Consider the following 16,089-nt stretch of genomic DNA (forward strand, 5'->3'; position numbering starts at 1 on the left):
CTGCTCAGCTTTAATGTCACCGCCATGATGTTCCCACAGCAGGGGACGCTTTAGCATCAGGAGAACTCAGAGTCCATCTACTTATATTTCTGCTCTGCAGACAGTGAACACTGAGCAGCTCAAACACGTAAAGAAACCAAATATTGCCACCGAGCATTTCTCTGTAATATTTCAGACTGATATTATGATGCACAGTCAGATTTAAAGTTTGGTTGAGACAGAGACAGATTATTGTCTCCAGACGGTCAGCTCATGTAGCGCTCCAGCTCAACGGATGTTTCCTTTTCATCCAGTCCTCCTAAACAAATCACAGATAAAATAACGTTTCATTGAATTATATGTGTCACTGCAACCGAGGTGAGGAACGCAGTCTATGTGCTTAGTCGGGTCCATGTTCTCTACGTTCTTAGTCTTAGTGGAAGGACTTCAGAACCGGGTCCATGTTCTCTACGTTCTTAGTCTTAGTGGAAGGACTTCAGAACGGGGTCTATGTTCTCTACGTTCTTAGTCTTAGTGGAAGGACTTCAGAACCGGGTCTATGTTCTCTACGTTCTTAGTCTTAGTGAGGACTTCAGAACCGGGTCCATGTTCTCTACGTTCTTAGTCTTAGTGAGGACTTCAGAACCGGGTCCATGTTCTCTACGTTCTTAGTCTTAGTGAGGACTTCAGAACCGGGTCCATGTTCTCTACGTTCTTAGTCTTAGTGAGGACTTCAGAACCGGGTCCATGTTCTCTACGTTCTTAGTCTTAGTGGAAGGACTTCAGAACCGGGTCCATGTTCTCTACGTTCTTAGTCTTAGTGAGGACTTCAGAACCGGTCCATGTTCTCTACGTCTTAGTCTTAGTGAGGACTTCAGAACCGGGTCCATGTTCTCTAGTTCTTAGTCTTAGTGAGGAACTTCAGAACCGGGTCCATGTTCTCTACGTTCTTAGTCTTAGTGAAGGACTTCAGAACCGGGTCTATGTTCTCTACGTTCTTAGTCTTAGTGAGGACTTCAGAACCGGGTCCATGTTCTCTACGTTCTTAGTCTTAGTGGAGGACTTCAGAACCGGGTCCATGTTCTCTACGTTCTTAGTCTTAGTGAGGACTTCAGAACCGGGTCCATGTTCTCTACGTTCTTAGTCTTAGTGAGGACTTCAGAACCGGGTCCATGTTCTCTACGTTCTTAGTCTCAGTGAGGACTTCAGAACCGGGTCCATGTTCTCTACGTTCTTAGTCTTAGTGAAAGGACTTCAGAACCGGGTCTATGTTCTCTACGTTCTTAGTCTTAGTGGAAGGACTTCAGAACCGGGTCCATGTTCTCTACGTTCTTAGTCTTAGTGGAAGGACTTCAGAACCGGGTCCATGTTCTCTACGTTCTTAGTCTTAGTGAGGACTTCAGAACCGGGTCCATGTTCTCTACGTTCTTAGTCTTAGTGAGGACTTCAGAACCGGGTCCATGTTCTCTACGTTCTTAGTGTTAGTGAGGACTTCAGAACCGGGTCCATGTTCTCTACGTTCTTAGTCTTAGTGAGGACTTCAGAACCGGGTCCATGTTCTCTACGTTCTTTTCCATCCACAGCTTGCTGTACTCAACATTTTTACTGTCATAAATGAATCTTTATCTTTAGCTTTATAACTACAGGTTTATGTCCAAAGGTTTGTTCCCACAGTGAAACTTCTCAGCTAAAAAGGGAACCAAATGGGAGGCGACTGATAAAAACAGCAGATTTATAAACGCTTTAGAAACTCTTGCATAACCAGAGTCTTCTAAACCAATCAGTGACGTGAGAAGCTGGCTTCAAAGAGCCGTTCAGTTGGTGAATAACCTGAAAGAGAATCTGCCGGTGAGAGAAAACAGGATGGAAACATTCACTGGAAGTCCTTTAATTCATGCGCGTCATTCATGCCTTCAGCCAGTTTCCATTACACCGTCTAGTTTTACATTTTAAAGCATCTTTCCACTTTTCTTCCTCTTTTGTGTCCCAACATAGAGCCGTTTATGCAGGAAGACAGTGAAAATATTCAAACTACTTTATAAAACTGTGGGGAATGGATCTGCTGGAGTTGTTAGCCCAGAGGAACTGGTTTAAAGCAGCATCGCTCCAACCAGACAGGGAACCGTTCTTAGGCTGTTCTCCACCTCTGGCTTCAGAAATCAGGCAGAACTTCAGACCTTTCTTTGAGTCTGAGCTGATCTGAGCTAGGAAACAAACGATGGTAACTTCTTATTAAACATTGGTTTCCCACCTTTTACTGTAGAGAAAGACTCTAAAACCAAAAGATTTTTATTTATCACTCGGTATATTTAAACTTCCTGTTTCCTGAGAACATGGAGCAGACAGAAATAGCGTTACAGTCCAGTTGCTTTCAGACGGGTCTGCAGAAATAAAGGCCGGCTTCAGACGCCTACTTCCCCTTTAAACACATCAGAACCGTATGAAGCTTTGGCAGAATTTCAGGACGTGAGCTGAACCCACAGAGATCATTAATGCACAACAGAAGAGTTTGTGTCTGGGCTGCAGCGCGCTGCTCTGCTAACTCTCCCTGCTGAACTTTAACACGGAGCCACAGCGTCAGAAATAAGGCCTTTATGTAGCGTAACGAGCCATTCAGCAACTTCCTCCCAACGAGCCGCCGTCAAACTGATCATCATCGTGTCTCACCCTAACCCATTTGGCCAAAAACCAGACTAAAGCAAACCTTCCAGTTTACTGGCCTTATGTCCGATATGCTGCTCTGCTCTATGTGAATCATTAGTTATTTTAAAACAGAACAAAATCGGCAAATTCAATGAAAAAAGGAGTAAAATGAGAAGACCGGGAAGGCTGAGACTCTAATAAACAACAGTTAATAAGTTTCTGATGCGGTCCTGTGGAGTCTCTGCCAGCAGTCAGTAACCTACCCTGCAGAACCACTAGGAGTGGTCTCTGTTTGGAGAAACAGAACCAGGTTCTGACCAGAGAGTCGTGCTAGCAGCTAGTCAGAGTCCGGTCAGTTCCAAAGCACATTTCTGAAATATGCTATTACTACTTCAGTTTTTGAGGACCGGTTCCTGCAAAAAGATATTTTAGAAACAATTTCACTGCTCTCACTTTGCACTGAGCTTCTGCTTGTGAAACGTTTCCACTAAGAACCACCACAGGATCAGCCATGTTCTCCAGTCACCACCGTCATGATGGACAACAAGAGCTTTCTTCGTTAAAACAAAGTAAAAAAGGTTCAGCAGCGCTGCCTGTTTGTGCTTTTTGAGAGATGTGAAGAGTTTTGTTTGCTTGCTGAGAACATGAGCATAAACCAAACACTGCTGTCTCTGCTCACCTTTTGCACCATCAAAATGAAGAAAACTAAATCTTAATATCTGTCTCTGTCTCTCTTCGAGGTCGGTCGTGTGTTTCTCTCCTCTCCAGCTTTCACCCCCCCACCCTCTCCTGCTGCTGTCCTGTCTTTCTGAGCACTTTCTTCATATCAACCAAACTCTGAAAAACATGGATCTGGTAAGCTGCTCTCTTAATGCTATTGATACATTTTTTTAGATGGGTAGGCAACAAAGGGGGACCCGTCCGGTCCTGATTGACTCATTTTGTGGGATACACCCTAAATTCTTGGATGGAAAACGGTGTGTCTTTCCACTTTGTCATTCCTGGACGTTTGAAACGTTTGCATGTTTGGATTCAGGATACTTATTGGTTTTTGTGGATTTTTGATGTATCAGCAAATACAGCGGATGTCGGTAGCCATTTGGCCTTGATCAGTCTGCCGGCTGCATGATGCGCTCACTATGGCGGTGAACGGACAGACCTGGAAGGTGGAGGAGCAGAGCTGAAAAGCTGGATGTGCTGGAATGCAGACTGGCTTCTATGGTTGAACTCAAGGGGAGATGGGATAAAATCTGGAAGTTAAACGTGGAAAAGCCCAACAATTTGGAAAATTGGATTTTACCATTTGGAGCCAGCAAAACACTTAAAGCTGACAGGAAAGTCAGAGCAGCTTGTTCATAACAAGTACAAAGTACAACAAAGTATTTGGACTATGCCTTCCCTATCTAGTCACTCCTGGATTGTTATGGTGTAGAGCTCAGAACTCCCCCCCCCCCCGCTCCCTCCTCCCCCGCGGACACCTGTGGATGCTTCCTGAACTGTGGGCCGGCTGATAACATCAAGGACAATGGCCTCTGGAGAGCGTTCACGGAAATATAAACACTTTAACCCAAACAGACACACATAACTGATGCTCATATAAACTGATGAACTTACACGCGACTAGTCTCAAATGTTTACCTTCTGCTGTACCAACGTCATTGCTGTGAGGGTATTAGGTGCAAACTGATGAAGAACATGACAGAGGGAGAGAGGAAGGACAGAGAGACAAGGAAAACATTTAGACGAAATTACTACCCAACAACCAGGTGCTGCAAATAACTGCCACCATGGGGAACCTGGGGAACGATGACCACTCACGCTTGAAAAGGGACAAAACTGACAAGAACAAAAACCAGAAAAACCCAGAGACAGCAGGAAAAACTCAGAGACAGCAGGAACAGCAGCAGCAAGGATCCGGACCACAGCAGGTGGTCTGATGGAGAGAACTGCAGGGACATTTATGTCCTCATGCGACTGCATGAGGACATAAATGTGTGTGCAGATGCAAAACATGTGGTTCAGCTCTTACATGAAATGTGCTCAGTGATGGGTGCAAAGGCCACCCCCCCTCAGACATCAGACACCAGAGGACCCCAGGACCGGGAAACCAGCAGCCCCCCCAGCTGCCAGTTAACCCGAATACTTCTTAAATAGCAGCAGCTCCATGCGCCACAAACAGCGGCTTTAGGCAGTTATTTACTGACACATTTACGCTAATTTACAGGAAAAAGCCGCTTGGTTCAGGGTTTGTTCTGCAACATGTTTCACAGAAAGTGTTGAGGACATTTTAGGAAACTCTAAGTGGCAAATTAACATTTTTTGCATACTTTTCTCTAGTGGCTATACAGACCTCTAAACTTTTATCAAAAGTTAGGAGTGAGATTATGCTAATTTGGGGGCGGGGCTAACCGGACCCTGGAAGAGCCGGTGGAGTCAACTCCATCTCATTTTTATCCCACCAGACAATGAAGTAGACATGTATTGTGTTAAAAAGAGAAAGAGACATATTAATACTTTATTGTTCAGTTAATGGATTAAAACATAAATAATACACAATTGTTCAAATAATACTGAATAAAATTAAGTAGATTTTAATTATTGACCGAATTATTATACTGTTACACATTCATCTATGGGTTGTTTATCATTGTAAATCTATAACCTGATTGGTGAATAAGGCTGAGTTTCATCAAGCCTTTATGGTCAACATTTTCCCCTCAGCAGCAACACTGAAGCACACAGAGGTTCCCGCTGCGTCTTTACGCACGATCCTGCTGCTGATGTCTCCCTCCTTTCAGCTCAATGCACTTCTAGACTGTTACAGTTTATAACATTCTCATCACCTTTCACAGCGACAGGTTTCTCAGTCAGTCGCCGCGCTGACCAGACAAATCTCTTGTGCTCTCGTCAGTGCGCTCTGGGCGCACTGACGAGAGCCATGACTGGTTCTGAATGGACCGGTCATCTGGCAGCAGCTCCCCCCCCCCCCCCCCCTCCCCTCCTGTGTACGCGGTACAGGACCTTACCGGCTCACTTTCACCACTGTTAAGACTAAAATTATTCATAACTCTGATCACTCTTCCTGCTGCTCTGTTAACACGAACTGCAGCAGGAATTACTGATGGCCACAAGCTGTGAAAGAAGCCGAAACAGCTCAGCAGAAGGCGGAGTTTTGTCGTCCGCAGCCCAGATGGGCTTTGTGATTTTTATGCGTGAGAAATTCCATGTTTGCGTGTGAAATGTCTTGTGTTGCGTGTGAGCGTGTGAAGTTAGTGAAATGCGTGTGTCACACGGTCAATGCGTGAGAGTTGAGAGCTATGGGCTATAATTACAATGCTTATTTTGGTTTTTGGGTCAAAACGATGTTCAGTGACACCAAACACAGACCTGAATCAGAATCAGCACAGTTTCATTCACCTACGCTGACATTTTAGGTCGGATCTTGCTGCTTTACAGCAGCTAGCGCTGGACTCGCTCATGCTAGCAGAACTAGCAGCTAGTAGAACTAGCAGCTAGCAGCTAGCTGAACTCCCCGTTATTTAGAGTCAACCCGTTTTTGTCTCATTTAACCAGAAGTTCTACGTTGAGAATTGGACTTTTCCCACTTTGCCCAGAACAAAGACGCTAAAATCCAGGAACTACTTCTGTTCACTTCTCCCAGGTTCAGTTCATTCACGTTCAGACTTCACCACCATTTCCTGAAGTTAAAAGCTCCAGCAGGAACTTTATCGCTCAGATTCATATGAAAATAATAATTAGGTCATGAAGTCCTTCACCACTTAGTTGGGCTGGCTTTAATGTTGGGATTTATCACAATAGACAATTAGTTGATATTCTTCATCACTATAACAATGTTCAACTCTAGTAAGAATGCAAGTATTATGTGGCTCATTTATAAAGCAGCTTTCACAAAAAAATGATAAGGAGCAGATTAAATGATGGAAATAGTAAAAAGCAATAATAAAAAGATGTTCAGGACAAGCCCATAACGGCCTCTCCGTCAGACTGCAGCAGGAAGCTGAAGTCACTCAAAGCCCAGCTCTTTAATCCAGAACCATCTCTGTTTAAAGGGTTCTAGCCATGCAATAACGGCTCAAAAGAAATGCAATGAAAACAGCAGGATTTTCTGCTTACATCCCAATACGGACAATGGTTCATTTATTATAAACTATAATGAAGAAAATCCTATCTTTATGTTATTTCTGTTGATCTGCGCCAATTAGCACTAAGACTTTATTTGAATTCCCCACCCAGGTGCTGGAGGTAAGGCCAAATTAATCCTCCTTAAACTCAGCGGTAATTTCCAGGCAGATCAGCACCGTTCCTGTCTCCAGCCTGGACATGTTGCCAGTCCTTCACAGGGCAACACAGAGACACGCAGGACAAGCAACCAGGCACACTCACACCTAAGGGCCGTTTAAAGCAAATTAACCAAACCAATTAACCTACAGTCATGTTTCTGGACTGAGAGGAAGCCGGAGTACCCAGAGAGAACCCACGCATGCACAGGGAGAACCTGCAGACTCTATGCAGAAAAAGCTCAGGGTTCAAACTACAGTGCTAACATCTGCGCCACTGTGCTGCCCTAAAACTTATTTGAAATTGATAAAAATCTAGAAATATAATGACAGCAAAACAAAAAACGAGTTTGAGTGTCTGAGGGCTGCTGGTCTCAGCGCTGACTAGAGTTATATTCACTGATGGAGGAAGTGGTTACACTCCAGAAGTTGATCTCTAGATACAGCCCAGCACCGACACTCTTCTACTTGTTCTTTGGACGTGACAACAGCTGGTCCAGTAAACAGGCTTCTTTGGCTTAAAGATCCAGATTGTTTTGTAAGCAGAAGATCAGCTAAAAGAGGAAATGTTCTGGTTTAAAACGAGGCCTGAAAAGAACAGGGAGTGTTGCATTGGTTGCAGACGATGCTCTGCAGAAACACGGCCAGAGTTCCCTCCTGGAGAGCTGCAGCTTTAATCCTGCAGGCTGGGAGCCGGTTCCTGCAGGCTGCAGGTTGGCCTCGTCTGGGCCCAGAACCAGAGAGAAACATGTAGGCAGTGAAGTGTGTCTAACATGTGGCCCTGCAGGCCTCAGCAGATGCTCAGCCGCTGTCTGAGGGCTGCTGCATTAATAATGGACCTCAGCTATCAAAGAAAGTCTGTTAGGTGGGTTTAAAGAGGAAACGGAGGCACAACATCTATGAGGTGTCCGTGGTGCTTCTGGAGGCCGTGCATCCTGGAATCAAGGATGTGTTCTGCTGTGTCAGGATGGGCCGTGATGTCATCGTCTCTTATTGTGCTTCTATAATCAGGGATCTGCTGAGCATCGGAGCATTAAACGCTCCAGCAGTAGAAGCCGGAGTAAAACCTTTAGGTGAAACATCTCCACTTTACCACTTCAGGCTGCAGCCCAGAGACGATGCCAGTTAAAAACCTCACCGCCGTCTGCAGCTCTCCTCTCCGCTCTACAAACTTCTCCAGACTTCCTCACACAGAACCACAGCCAGATACCAAATGCAAACCAGATATAGACCCATATTAATATTTAACATGCTCTTACTATTCCCTTCTAAATCCTTTACTAGACATTCTAAGTACCTAATGCTTCATTTATTCTTAACTCTGATTAAAAGATTATACAGCCTGCTACTTTATAGAGATGATTGTTTTGAAACGTGTAAATAATTCATTTCCTGGTTTTTCCATTAATCTAAGCCTTGTGAGGCAGGAAACAGAAAAACATTTTAAACCTCATTTAATTCCAGCCAAGTGGTCCTTCAGACTAAAATCTACTGAAAATATGCTGAATAAAGCAGTCCTGTGCCAGATTTCTACAGAAAGTCAGATTATATCTCATTTAAAACAGTGAGAGAGAATCTCTTTGGTAATTAATAATTGTTCATGCTAGCGTTAACGAGTTCCTGCTAAACAAAGCTCGTCTGTCTTCAGCTCAATCATTAGCGAGGGACCGTCCCTGCAGATTTCCTCCTACCGATGCAGGCTGTGTGCGACGGGCCGTCCAGAACCAGGGGGGCTAATACAGCAGACACCACAAAGTGTTCACACCCTCACCTGGAGTAGCGTAAAGGTTTTATTCCAGAATAGTTTTTAGTTAGCTTCCAGATCACCACACACGACTACCTAATCACAAGGCATTTAAGTTTAAGCACTGAAAGTTGGTTCTGTGTGAAAAAAGTATTCACAGCCATGGTGTCTCCACACCGTTTGGGTATTTTCTCTGTTTTTCTCAACAGAACCTCTCTCAACAGAACCTTTCTCAACAGAACCTCTCTCAACAGAACCTCTCTCAACAGAACCTCTCTGGCCCGGTCAGGTTCTGTCAGAGAGTTTAGTTGGATTTAAGACATGCAGGGAACTTTCCGGGCTGTACCCAGGAGCAACCTTCTTGGCTCGGTGGCGCGTCTCTCTGTCTACAGCTGCCATCTTACCCTCCATGCAGACTAGTCCCCCAGTCCTCAGCATGATGCTGCCACCACCGTACGTCACAGAAGGAAAGTGTGAGCAGCGGCTGTTTAGTCTCCAGACCTGACACAGCCAGATTCATGAGGGCGTGGCCCCGAGGCTAAATCAGGGGCCCCATCCAGAAACCATTATGGGTCAACATAGTTCACTTGAAGGTCTTCATGCACAGAGCACATAATTAAAGTATCAAGCACAGAAATAGTTCAAGACGGCACGACATTAGAAAACACACCCATGACCATATGGTCTTATTTTCTCCTCCTCTGCTCCTCCATCTCTCTGGGACCTTTGGGTTAGGGTTGGCATTGGTCTCATTAGGGTTTAATTAGGGTCTCTTTAGGGTCTCTTTAGGGTCTCATTAGGGTTTAATTAGGGTCTCTTTAGGGTCTCTTTAGGGTCTCATTAGAGTCTCTTTAGGGTCTCATTAGGGTTTAATTATGGTCTCATTAGGGTCTCGTTAGAGTTTAATTATGGTCTCATTAGGGTTTAATTTGGGTCGTCTCATTAGAGTCTCTTTAGGGTCTCATTAGGGTTTAATTATGGTCTCATTAGGGTCTCGTTAGGGTTTAATTAGGGTCTCATTAGGGTTTAATTAGGGTCTCTTTAGGGTCTCATTAGGGTTTAATTAGGGTCTCTTTAGGGTCTCATTAGAGTCTCTTTAGGGTCTCATTAGGGTCTCTTTAGGGTTTAATTAGGGTCTCTTTAGGGTTTAATTAGGGTCTCGTTAGGATCTCGTTAGGGTCTAATTAGGGTCCACTGGGAGCATCCGCTGCCCGGAGACTCTGCCCATCCGGCTAAATATTACATTAGCATGAAAACTTCCCCTGGACTATATCAGACAGTATTTATTGTGCTCCAGTCGGTTGTGATATTCCTCACATTGATGCTGGGAGGACGATATATTCGGCAGATGTTGTCTGGCCTCAAGGACTAACTAAAATCTAGTTAGTCAGTTAGTTGGGTCAGTACAAACCTTTTAAGACGTATAACATCAGGCGTGTTTAACGCTGCAGCAAGAGTTCTAATGAAAATCAACAAGAGGGATCATATTTCTCCAATTTTAGCTTCCCTTCATTGGCTTCCTGTTAAATCAAGAATAGAATTTAAAATTCTCCTTCTAACGTATAAAGCCCTTAATAATCAAGCTCCATCATATATCAGAGCTCTGATTACCCCGTATGTTCCTAACAGAGCACTTCGCTCTCAGGCTGCTGAACATGAAATCATCTCAGATTTCTCTGTGGAAGAGGATCAAACATCCAACCGATCGCTGCTATCAGTCGTGCTGAAAGCCACACAGGAACCTGGTTCTGGGCCGGCGCCTGGTTACCTGATGCCCAGAGCTAAACGGGTCACTGAAGCCCGTTCCAAAGGAACCCGGCGGGTTCTAAGCGTTGCTGCGACTGTAGCAGAGCTCTGATGGAGGGAAAGTCGACGCCACGCGTCTACAAGCTTTATTGGAGCTAGAACCAGGAGAAGACCCGGTTCTGTTGTTTACATGCTGGTCCTTTAGGCTTTTGGTCGTGCTCCGGTACTACCTTAACCCAATTAGAACGCAGTAAGCAGAACCAGCACTGAATGGGCTCTCTTTATTCCTCCACAAAGTTGCAGCAGATCCGTGATCCGAGTTGATTCTGGCTCAGTTTCAGGTTCTGGCTCATAACACCACTAGAATAATTGATCAGGAATCAGGAAACGTCACAAACCGGGGTGAATATGGGTCAAATGAAAATATCCAAAACTGTCTGTTTAGTTATTGGTTGAACAATCATCCAAATCAATGTTGAATATTTGAATTTTCAGACTTCCTCAGCCTTTGGACCCGTCTGCGTTGCTCTCTTAACAGAGCGGAAAATCAAAAGCAAATGAGTGCAGCACCTGCAGACAGCTAGAAGCTGCTCAATGCAGCGGCTCATCATTCAAATATTAATAAGTGTAATAGGACTATAAGGACTGCTGGGCTGAGGTATTTAAACCCAGCAGTCAGACCTTGGTGACCCAGATGCTGCTGTCCTGTGATGGTAGAAATGAAGAGGAACATGTTTGTTAGCAGCAGACGACTCTGTGGCCCCAAAATCCAACAATAACTGCATGTTCTCAGAATATTACGCAGTCCCAGTCATGAAGCTGCTGCTGCTGCTGGACCAACGCTCCAACCAGCACCAGCAGGAGGTTCCTCCAACACACGCTGGGCTCAGGCGGTCACATCTTGGTCTAAATGTACCAGAACCGGTCCAGACTCAGGATTGTCTGAAGTGAAACGTTCTGACTGGAGGTTCTGGGTCAGAGCGCTGGAAGGACCATGTCTCCGTGAGCTGACGTTCCCAGAAGGAGCTCAGTAGAAGGTTCTAGGAACCTCTGCTCAGAACTCAGGAGAGAAAGAAAAGGCTGGACATGGCAACATCAACCAGGCTGGAATCAGAGGCAACCGGACCTTTGCTCGGTTCTTCTGAACCGTTTCCACAGCGGTCCAGGAGTCTTAGTGGATTAGTAGAAGTCAGAGACGATGGTCACCAATCCCAGCAGCTAAAGCTTTTAGCAGATTCAAGGCGAGCGAGCCGACGTCTGTCTGGGCTGCAGCTCAGCAAAATGCTGTAAAACGTCATTTTATCCCAGAAACGAACAGAACCGACACTCGGGTTCATATTTCAGACCCAGGATTTAGTCCGACGTCTGCTTTGGTTCTGTTTTCTGCTGCGTTTGGTTTAATTCACTGAGAGCCTGCTCCATTTTCAGGGATCATTAATAACTGTTCATAAGAAGAGCAACCCAACCTGTCGGACCGGAACCGGACATTAGTTATCGCTTCTATGATGAACCTCTTATGGCCCGTATGAATGTCCACAGCCGGTTCGTCCCAGTTCTGGAGCTGAGCAGCAGAATCAGGGAAAGCTGCGTTTTACGACATGCCAGTAACTCCAGCACCGAGCCAGCGTCCAGAACATTCAGCAGGTCCGACCGGGCCTGGAGCCGTCTGCAGACTCCCTAAAAACACTCCTAGTCCTGACTTTCTGCTTCTTTCTGTCTCCATTTGGTCATTTATCTTCTTTCATGCAGATCAGATCATTTTAGAACATTTTTCACTCTTTTGTTGCTCCAGTTTGTCGCTTACGGCGGTTCTATGCAGCCTGTCGGTCTTTGGTTCATTTACACCGAGCAGCTGTGGAGGAAACGGCTAACCAAGGGACGCTACGGCGTTTCACTCTCTAACTCTGGTTAAAGTACAGTTAGAAACAAAGAAATGTCCTTTATTGTTTCTCTGTGGGGAACCTGAGGTGAACCAGCAGCGAAGGGACAGACCAATGGAAACATCCTGCTTCACACAACCGTGAAAACAGAAAGCAGGAAAGCAGGAAAGCAGGAATTTACACTCTATAGGCTGTTAAATCCAGTCTGATGCCGTTTATAGCGAAGACATGAAAAGTATGAACCCAGAGAGAAATGGCTGCTAGCGCACAATTCAAATCAGATTGATTTATATAACATCCCATCATCATCAAGTCTCTTTCCAAAGTCAGACTCCATCAGATCCTCCAGGTTGGTGAGAAAGTTTCCTCTCTAAGGAAACCCAGCAGGTTGCATCAAGTCTCTCCAAGCAGCATTCACTCCTCCTGAAAGAGCGTAGAGCCACAGTGGACAGTCGTCTGCATTGTTGATGGCTTTGCAGCAATCCCTCATACTGAGCATGCATGAAGCCACAGTGGAGAGGAAAACTCCCCTTTAACAGGGAGGAGAACCTCCAGCAGAACCAGAACCAGGCTCAGTGTGAACGCTCATCTGCCTCCACCCACTGGGGCTTAGAGAAGACAGAGCAGAGACACAGAAAGCACAGAAGCTCACATTGACCCAGGAGTACTTTCTATGTTAGAGAAAAGTAAAGATTTGCCATTAGCATCTGTTTTAATGCATATTCATATTTCTAATATTGTAAATATCATGATTTATCATATGTGAAATTATTTAAAGTGGCCTTCAAGCCTTCTCCAAGTTGAAATAAGCTTGATGTGAATCACTGGCCTGCAGGGATGCAGCAGCAGGACTGGATGGTCCGTCCAGCAAGAAAATCCTTATCCCCGTATTTTGGGACTTGGATTGAAAAATGACTTGTTAGCCTCCATCACAGTTTGTGGAGTCAGATTCTGACTGAAACGTAGACTTCATCATATGGACCTCCAGACGTGCCCTTTTCTTCAGAACCAAAGTTTGGAACCAGGAAAGTTCTTGATTCACCAAATTAGAGCTGCTGGTTTCCTAAAGACAGACATCCTCCCTCCTTGTTTAATACTATATTTACACCCCTTAGACTTCCTTTATGTAGGGACCTAATCTATCAGTACCAACCTGTGTGAAAACATAACGCCATGAATTTATTGGGATTAACGACATCAGCACCAGGCCAGGATATCAGAAGCTGTCTGACAACATGAAGCAGGCTGAAACACATCATGTGTCCATCTAAAGACAGTCAGGACAGCTTCTGAACAGCAAACAGGATTAAATCAGAGGCTACTGGACTTTCTGAACACCTTCTGACTGCTATCCAGGAGTCTCTGTCAGTTCTGGAGCCTCTTTTTCACACCAGCCAGCTTTTTGCCCTAATAAATGAAATCTGCATTTAATCCTGTTATGTTTGTCTGATATTAACATCATTTTTCATGGCATGGCAGGACTTCTGAAATACTTTTTTGTGAAATCCTGTAAAGGAATTTTATAAAAATATGCCCAGTTCTTGTTGTTGTGATGTGAGGAAACAAGCTTCTGATTCTTTTAAAAAGGCACCAAACAACAAAAATGCTAAAAGAGAAACTCCTCCAGAAATACTGATGAAGCAAAATGCGCTCAAAGCGATGAGAAAGTCCTAAACCAGAAGCAGACCAAGCCAGTGACCTCGGTGCTGCGCAGGGGGCGCAGGGGGCGCAGGGGGGCTCCCAGGAGCCCAGGGGCCTCCTCCTCTCCTACCATGAGCTCCGGAGATGTTCCTCCAGCTGCTCCAGGAGCACCGAGCCGCCAGCCTTCTGGTTCCACCAGCTAGAGACAGAACCCCGGCAGGCTGAGCCGCCTCGGCGCCATGAGAGGCCGCTTTCTTCCTGCTTCCTGGTGGGACCGTGAACGCACCACGCAGCGGCGGTGAACCTGCAGCTCCATCCAGGCAGCGAGCGGCAGAAAGCGGACCTGCTGCGCCTGAAGCCGCAACAAGTGGCGCTACCGGCGGAGAAGCGGCGCTTACCTGCGGGTGAAGCGCTCCTCGCTGCGCCGGCCTGGTCGAGACGAGAAGCTGGAGGTGAAGCGGCTGCTGGAGGATGTAGAGCTGCAGCCGCAGGGCGGTCAGTTCCTCTATCCGCTGCTAGCGACGAGGAAGTAAGAGTTCACTTGGATTACAGGCAGCGAGCAAGTTCTGCAGACCCAGCCCGGAAGCAGGGACGTATCTATGCAAACGAGACGGCGCAGAGCCGCCTGCTGACCCGCAGGAGGTCCAAGCAGCTCCAGGAGGTTCTCCAGGAGGCCCCTCTTGGAGAACCTCCTGGAGCTGCTTTTATTCACAGGCCCAGAGTTAAAACCTGAGAAATTATCCATCATCTGCAGGCCTTTCTCTTCTCAGTCCAGGAAACTATCAGAACCAGATGACCCAAATGAACCCCCAGCCTCAGCATCCAGGATCTACAGCTTAACCTCTGCCTTTACATGAAGGTCCTGCTGGACGGGCCGTCTCACAGCATCTGTATCGGACTGGGTTCTAGGCTCGTGATGTTCCCTTCCAGAACCTTTGTGCCATGAAGCCGTTCTACTGAACTGGATTCTGATGAGCCCTTGTGAAGGTGGCCCGCAGCATGATGGCGCCGCCTCCTTATTTCACTGGAGCGTTTAGACCTCGTTGCTGCTGCACCAGGAGAGGCCCAGTAGGTTCCCCTGGTTCCTTTGGACCATGACACATTCTCACACAAGGTTCTGGGTCAATGAACGGCACCAGAACCCGGCTCCAGTTGTAGGCTGCGCCGCAGAACCGGCTTTGAAACGCAGCAGACGTGTGAAAATGAAAGTCTGTAAAGGAGCAGCAACAGACCTGGATGTTCTCTGTGGAACCAGAACGTTGCCGTGTGAGGATCAGATGGGCTGTGAGAGATTTGCATGAATAACTCGGATATTTGCATGATAGCGGCGCCGAGGAGGAGGAGGGAGCCTGGAGACAAGGCTGCCTTTCAGCTGCTCGCCACCTGTTTGCCTTCCTGTGTTTATTGCAGCTTTTCACAGCTCACCTGCAGCAGCAGAGTCAGAAACCAGGTGAGCTGCAGAGCTGCTGTTGCGTCGTTCATGCCGGCGCGCCTAAAAGGTGATTTACACCAAGAAGGAGCTTTTAGTTTGTGAAGTGGCCTAGTCCAGCCGTGGGTAGTGAGGTCCAGTACCAGGACACAGCCTGAGAGCGCCACCATGAGGTCGGTACTTTGGTTAAGCTGCTGTCAGCCACTCCAGGCAGTCAGCATGCTGAGGTGAGCTAATCTTCACCAGTGCAGACAGAGCGTCTGCATGGAGCAGCAGGGGTTGTTTCTAGAGACGTCTCCACAGCGTCTGCAGCAGAAAGATTCCCCCTTTAACAAATCCCATTCAATCCACTAAGTCTTTTAATATTATGTGTTGAAGCGACACAAAGTAGTGAATAACAAAGAAAAATACAAAACTTTCACATTTGTCACAAATCAAAATCCCCCAAATGTGGCATTCATCAGCCCCTTTATTCTGAAAGCCCTGACCACGCTCCACTGCCCATCAACAGCTCAGCGGTGGAGGTGGTCAGCAGCACCAAGTTCCTGGGGGAGCACATCACCGAGAACCTCACCTGGTCTGAGAACACCACGTCACTGGAGAAGAGGGCACAGAAACGACTGTACTTTCTGCGGAGGATGAGGAGAGCCCGCCTGCCCCCGCCCATCCTCACGACCTTCTACAGAAGCACCATAGAGAGCATTCTGACCAGCTGTCTCTCTGTGTGGT

At 46.3% G+C, this 16,089-nt stretch overlaps 1 protein-coding gene across 2 annotated transcripts in view; it reads right to left on the reverse strand.

Moving 5' to 3' along the window:
• Positions 1 to 14,899, reverse strand: part of plcg2 (phospholipase C, gamma 2) — a 42,286-nt gene extending 27,387 nt beyond the window's left edge. The window contains exon 1 of one of the 2 annotated variants that reach the window (XM_036126942.1): positions 14,330 to 14,899. The gene's annotated coding sequence lies outside the window, so the exon portion shown is untranslated. Of the gene's footprint in view, positions 1 to 14,061; positions 14,255 to 14,329 lie in introns of those variants that run through there. The other variant, XM_036126945.1, reaches the window with a different exon arrangement.
• Between the last annotated feature and the right edge of the window lie 1,190 nt (positions 14,900 to 16,089).

This window comes from Fundulus heteroclitus, chromosome 2 (genome assembly GCF_011125445.2).
Source record: "Fundulus heteroclitus isolate FHET01 chromosome 2, MU-UCD_Fhet_4.1, whole genome shotgun sequence".
Classification (NCBI taxonomy): Eukaryota; Metazoa; Chordata; class Actinopteri; order Cyprinodontiformes; family Fundulidae; genus Fundulus; species Fundulus heteroclitus.